This window comes from Nannobrachium achirus (assembly GCF_963921795.1).
Source record: "Nannobrachium achirus genome assembly, chromosome: 20".
NCBI classification, from domain to species: domain Eukaryota; kingdom Metazoa; phylum Chordata; class Actinopteri; order Myctophiformes; family Myctophidae; genus Nannobrachium; species Nannobrachium achirus.
The window spans coordinates 4934982-4942481 of record NC_137827.1 but is presented as its reverse complement, the minus strand read 5'-3'; positions in this window follow the sequence as shown (position 1 = coordinate 4942481).

Sequence of the window (7500 nt, the reverse complement as noted above, 5' to 3'; positions counted from 1 at the left end):
GAATAGCAACACAAATACACTGTACCACAGAGACAGACGCACGCACGCACGCACCACGCACGCACGCACGCACGCACGCACCGCACGCACGCACGCATCGCACGCACGCACGCACGCACGCACACACACTATTACAGCATCTGTTTCTTTTTCTGTCTGATAATCAGCACTATTGTGATCCTGTTCCTGTATTCTTCACACGAAGGCACTATGCGACAATCAACAATCAAATAAAAGGTATTGAAAAAGTCTCATAATAACCAGATTCTTTCTACGGAATATATTTCCCTACCACAAGAGTAGCATAATATGCTGACGTGGTGGGAGAGAGAGAAAAGAGACAGACAGGCCAAATGGGAAACCGTTCATTAATTACATTTTCTCCAGACGGTATCAAATGCATTTATTTATCATCACTGAAAACCTCACATGACCAAAACTGCAAAACAGTTACCCATCAGGATTAAAAAAAATGACAGATCTACAAGCTATTTCTGATGCTTGCATGTGACACTGTACGATGGTCAAGTTTGATGCTTGCATGTGACACTGTACGATGGTCAAGTTTGATGCTTGCATGTGACACTGTACGATGGGCAAGTTTGATGCTTGCATGTGACACTGTACGATGGTCAAGTTTGATGCTTGCATGTGACACTGTACGATGGTCAAGTTTTGATGCTTGCATGTGACACTGTACGATGGTCAAGTTTGATGCTTGCATGTGACACTGTACGATGGTCAAGTTTGATGCTTGCATGTGACACTGTACGATGGTCAAGTTTGATGCTTGCATGTGACACTGTCACGATGGTCAAGTTGATGCTTGCATGTGACACTGTACGATGGTCAAGTTTGATGCTTGCATGTGACACTGTACGATGGGCAAGTTTGATGCTTGCATGTGACACTGTACGATGGTCAAGTTTGATGCTTGTATGTGACACTGTACGATGGTCAAGTTTGATGCTTGTATGTGACACTGTACGATGGTCAAGTTTGATGCTTGCATGTGACACTGTACGATGGTCATGTGACACTGTACGATGGTCATGTGACACTGTACGATGGTCATGTGACACTGTACGATGGTCATGTGACACTGTACGATGGTCATGTGACACTGTATGTGACACTGTACGATGGTCATGTGACACTGTACGATGGTCATGTGACACTGTACGATGGTCATGTGACACTGTACGATGGTCATGTGACACTGTACGATGGTCAAGTTCGCCTGACCTTTTTTGTTATGACTTTTGCCATTGCCCCTTTTTATGACACTTGGAAATTGCAATTTATGTTGGATATTTCGGTTGGAAACCGTTTTTTTTTTTGTATTTTTATTTTTTTAAGATTTTGTTTTTGGGCTTTTTATGCCTTTATTTGATAGGATAGTAGACTGACAGGAAATGGGGAGAGAGACGGGGAAGGACATGTGGCAAAGGTCATCCGGATTGGGAATCGAACCGGCGACGCCAGCAGGCATCATAGCCTAGTATGTGGTATGCGCCTTGACCACTAGTCCAGCGGGCGCCCCTTGTTTTGTATTTATCATTTTTAAAATTATTTAAACTAGCGAAAACAGCCGATCTACAAGCACACAACGCCTCGCACCGCGAGGCGTTGTGTGCTTGTAGATCTGCTGTTTTCACTACTTTTGTGCGACGGCCTTGTATGATGAAGCAGGGCTTTACTTTGTGAAAGAACATACAAATTTGAAACTTGGAGATACAAGGTTTCCACCCGACAACAACGCTATACATGATACTGTATGTATGTGGATTAAAAAACAAACCAAAAAAACATACACAATTCTATGAACCAGGCAGCATGCGTTTGACGTCAGGACTGTATCTCAGCCCTTCCACATGTCCTCTCCATAGTACCACAGTGTGGGCGTACCACATGTCCTCTCCATAGCACCACAGTGTGGGCGTAACATGCTACTGTATCTCAGCCCTTCCACATGTCCTCTCCATAGCACCACAGTGTGGGCGTACCATGCTACTGTATCTCAGCCCTTCCACATGTCCTCTCCATAGTACCACAGTGTGGGCGTACCACATGTCCTCTCCATAGTACCACAGTGTGGGCGTACCACATGTCCTCTCCATAGCACCACAGTGTGGGCGTACCACATGTCCTCTCCATAGTACCACAGTGTGGGCGTACCACATGTCCTCTCCATAGTACCACAGTGTGGGCGTACCATGCTACTGTATCTCAGCCCTTCCACATGTCCTCTCCATAGCACCACAGTGTGGGCGTACCATGCTACTGTATCTCAGCCCTTCCACATGTCCTCTCCATAGCACCACAGTGTGGGCGTACCACATGTCCTCTCCATAGCACCACAGTGTGGGCGTACCACATGTCCTCTCCATAGCACCACAGTGTGGGCGTACCACATGTCCTCTCCATAGTACCACAGTGTGGGCGTACCATGCTACTGTATCTCAGCCCTTCCACATGTCCTCTCCATAGTACCACAGTGTGGGCGTACCACATGTCCTCTCCATAGTACCACAGTGTGGGCGTACCACATGTCCTCTCCATAGCACCACAGTGTGGGCGTACCACATGTCCTCTCCATAGTACCACAGTGTGGGCGTACCATGCTACTGTATCTCAGCCCTTCCACATGTCCTCTCCATAGCACCACAGTGTGGGCGTACCACATGTCCTCTCCATAGTACCACAGTGTGGGCGTACCACATGTCCTCTCCATAGTACCACAGTGTGGGCGTACCATGCTACTGTATCTCAGCCCTTCCACATGTCCTCTCCATAGCACCACAGTGTGGGCGTACCACATGTCCTCTCCATAGTACCACAGTGTGGGCGTACCACATGTCCTCTCCATAGCACCACAGTGTGGGCGTACCACATGTCCTCTCCATAGTACCACAGTGTGGGCGTACCACATGTCCTCTCCATAGCACCACAGTGTGGGCGTACCACATGTCCTCTCCATAGTACCACAGTGTGGGCGTACCACATGTCCTCTCCATAGTACCACAGTGTGGGCGTACCACATGTCCTCTCCATAGTACCACAGTGTGGGCGTACCACATGTCCTCTCCATAGCACCACAGTGTGGGCGTACCACATGTCCTCTCCATAGTACCACAGTGTGGGCGTACCACATGTCCTCTCCATAGCACCACAGTGTGGGCGTACCACATGTCCTCTCCATAGTACCACAGTGTGGGCGTACCATGCTACTGTATCTCAGCCCTTCCACATGTCCTCTCCATAGCACCACAGTGTGGGCGTACCACATGTCCTCTCCATAGCACCACAGTGTGGGCGTACCATGCTACTGTATCTCAGCCCTTCCACATGTCCTCTCCATAGCACCACAGTGTGGGCGTACCACATGTCCTCTCCATAGTACCACAGTGTGGGCGTACCACATGTCCTCTCCATAGCACCACAGTGTGGGCGTACCACATGTCCTCTCCATAGTACCACAGTGTGGGCGTACCACATGTCCTCTCCATAGCACCACAGTGTGGGCGTACCACATGTCCTCTCCATAGTACCACAGTGTGGGCGTACCACATGTCCTCTCCATAGCACCACAGTGTGGGCGTACCACATGTCCTCTCCATAGTACCACAGTGTGGGCGTACCACATGTCCTCTCCATAGCACCACAGTGTGGGCGTACCATGCTACTGTATCTCAGCCCTTCCACATGTCCTCCCCATAGTACCACAGTGTGGGCGTACCACATGTCCTCTCCATAGTACCACAGTGTGGGCGTACCACATGTCCTCTCCATAGTACCACAGTGTGGGCGTACCACATGTCCTCTCCATAGTACCACAGTGTGGGCGTACCACATGTCCTCTCCATAGCACCACAGTGTGGGCGTACCACATGTCCTCTCCATAGTACCACAGTGTGGGCGTACCACATGTCCTCTCCATAGTACCACAGTGTGGGCGTACCACATGTCCTCTCCATAGTACCACAGTGTGGGCGTACCACATGTCCTCTCCATAGTACCACAGTGTGGGCGTACCATGATACTGTATCTCAGCCCTTCCACATGTCCTCTCCATAGTACCACAGTGTGGGCGTACCACATGTCCTCTCCATAGCACCACAGTGTGGGCGTACCACATGTCCTCTCCATAGTACCACAGTGTGGGCGTACCACATGTCCTCTCCATAGTACCACAGTGTGGGCGTACCACATGTCCTCTCCATAGCACCACAGTGTGGGCGTACCACATGTCCTCTCCATAGTACCACAGTGTGGGCGTACCACATGTCCTCTCCATAGTACCACAGTGTGGGCGTACCATGCTACTGTATCTCAGCCCTTCCACATGTCCTCCCCATAGTACCACAGTGTGGGCGTACCACATGTCCTCTCCATAGTACCACAGTGTGGGCGTACCACATGTCCTCTCCATAGCACCACAGTGTGGGCGTACCATGCTACTGTATCTCAGCCCTTCCACATGTCCTCCCCATAGTACCACAGTGTGGGCGTACCACATGTCCTCTCCATAGTACCACAGTGTGGGCGTACCACATGTCCTCTCCATAGTACCACAGTGTGGGCGTACCACATGTCCTCTCCATAGTACCACAGTGTGGGCGTACCACATGTCCTCTCCATAGCACCACAGTGTGGGCGTACCACATGTCCTCTCCATAGTACCACAGTGTGGGCGTACCACATGTCCTCTCCATAGTACCACAGTGTGGGCGTACCACATGTCCTCTCCATAGTACCACAGTGTGGGCGTACCACATGTCCTCTCCATAGTACCACAGTGTGGGCGTACCATGATACTGTATCTCAGCCCTTCCACATGTCCTCTCCATAGTACCACAGTGTGGGCGTACCACATGTCCTCTCCATAGCACCACAGTGTGGGCGTACCACATGTCCTCTCCATAGTACCACAGTGTGGGCGTACCACATGTCCTCTCCATAGTACCACAGTGTGGGCGTACCACATGTCCTCTCCATAGCACCACAGTGTGGGCGTACCACATGTCCTCTCCATAGTACCACAGTGTGGGCGTACCACATGTCCTCTCCATAGTACCACAGTGTGGGCGTACCATGCTACTGTATCTCAGCCCTTCCACATGTCCTCCCCATAGCACCACAGTGTGGGCGTACCACATGTCCTCTCCATAGCACCACAGTGTGGGCGTACCACATGTCCTCTCCATAGTACCACAGTGTGGGCGTACCATGCTACTGTATCTCAGCCCTTCCACATGTCCTCTCCATAGCACCACAGTGTGGGCGTAACATGCTACTGTATCTCAGCCCTTCCTCATGTCCTCTCCATAGTACCACAGTGTGGGCGTACCACATGTCCTCTCCATAGCACCACAGTGTGGGCGTAACATGCTACTGTATCTCAGCCCTTCCACATGTCCTCTCCATAGCACCACAGTGTGGGCGTACCACATGTCCTCTCCATAGTACCACAGTGTGGGCGTACCACATGTCCTCTCCATAGCACCACAGTGTGGGCGTACCATGCTACTGTATCTCAGCCCTTCCACATGTCCTCCCCATAGTACCACAGTGTGGGCGTACCACATGTCCTCCCCATAGTACCACAGTGTGGGCGTACCACATGTCCTCTCCATAGTACCACAGTGTGGGCGTACCACATGTCCTCTCCATAGTACCACAGTGTGGGCGTACCACATGTCCTCTCCATAGTACCACAGTGTGGGCGTACCATGCTACTGTATCTCAGCCCTTCCACATGTCCTCTCCATAGTACCACAGTGTGGGCGTACCACATGTCCTCTCCATAGTACCACAGTGTGGGCGTACCACATGTCCTCTCCATAGTACCACAGTGTGGGCGTACCACATGTCCTCTCCATAGTACCACAGTGTGGGCGTACCACATGTCCTCTCCATAGCACCACAGTGTGGGCGTACCACATGTCCTCTCCATAGTACCACAGTGTGGGCGTACCACATGTCCTCTCCATAGCACCACAGTGTGGGCGTACCATGCTACTGTATCTCAGCCCTTCCACATGTCCTCCCCATAGTACCACAGTGTGGGCGTACCACATGTCCTCTCCATAGTACCACAGTGTGGGCGTACCACATGTCCTCTCCATAGTACCACAGTGTGGGCGTACCACATGTCCTCTCCATAGTACCACAGTGTGGGCGTACCACATGTCCTCTCCATAGCACCACAGTGTGGGCGTACCACATGTCCTCTCCATAGTACCACAGTGTGGGCGTACCACATGTCCTCTCCATAGTACCACAGTGTGGGCGTACCACATGTCCTCTCCATAGTACCACAGTGTGGGCGTACCATGATACTGTATCTCAGCCCTTCCACATGTCCTCTCCATAGTACCACAGTGTGGGCGTACCACATGTCCTCTCCATAGCACCACAGTGTGGGCGTACCATGCTACTGTATCTCAGCCCTTCCACATGTCCTCCCCATAGTACCACAGTGTGGGCGTACCACATGTCCTCTCCATAGTACCACAGTGTGGGCGTACCACATGTCCTCTCCATAGTACCACAGTGTGGGCGTACCATGCTACTGTATCTCAGCCCTTCCACATGTCCTCCCCATAGTACCACAGTGTGGGCGTACCACATGTCCTCTCCATAGCACCACAGTGTGGGCGTACCACATGTCCTCTCCATAGTACCACAGTGTGGGCGTACCATGCTACTGTATCTCAGCCCTTCCACATGTCCTCTCCATAGTACCACAGTGTGGGCGTACCACATGTCCTCTCCATAGCACCACAGTGTGGGCGTACCACATGTCCTCTCCATAGTACCACAGTGTGGGCGTACCATGCTACTGTATCTCAGCCCTTCCACATGTCCTCTCCATAGCACCACAGTGTGGGCGTAACATGCTACTGTATCTCAGCCCTTCCTCATGTCCTCTCCATAGCACCACAGTGTGGGCGTACCACATGTCCTCTCCATAGCACCACAGTGTGGGCGTAACATGCTACTGTATCTCAGCCCTTCCACATGTCCTCTCCATAGCACCACAGTGTGGGCGTACCACATGTCCTCTCCATAGTACCACAGTGTGGGCGTACCACATGTCCTCTCCATAGCACCACAGTGTGGGCGTACCATGCTACTGTATCTCAGCCCTTCCACATGTCCTCCCCATAGTACCACAGTGTGGGCGTACCACATGTCCTCCCCATAGTACCACAGTGTGGGCGTACCACATGTCCTCTCCATAGTACCACAGTGTGGGCGTACCACATGTCCTCTCCATAGTACCACAGTGTGGGCGTACCACATGTCCTCTCCATAGTACCACAGTGTGGGCGTACCACATGTCCTCTCCATAGTACCACAGTGTGGGCGTACCATGCTACTGTATCTCAGCCCTTCCACATGTCCTCTCCATAGCACCACAGTGTGGACGTACCATGCTACTGTATCTCAGCCCTTCCACATGTCCTCTCCATAGTACCACAGTGTGGGCGTACC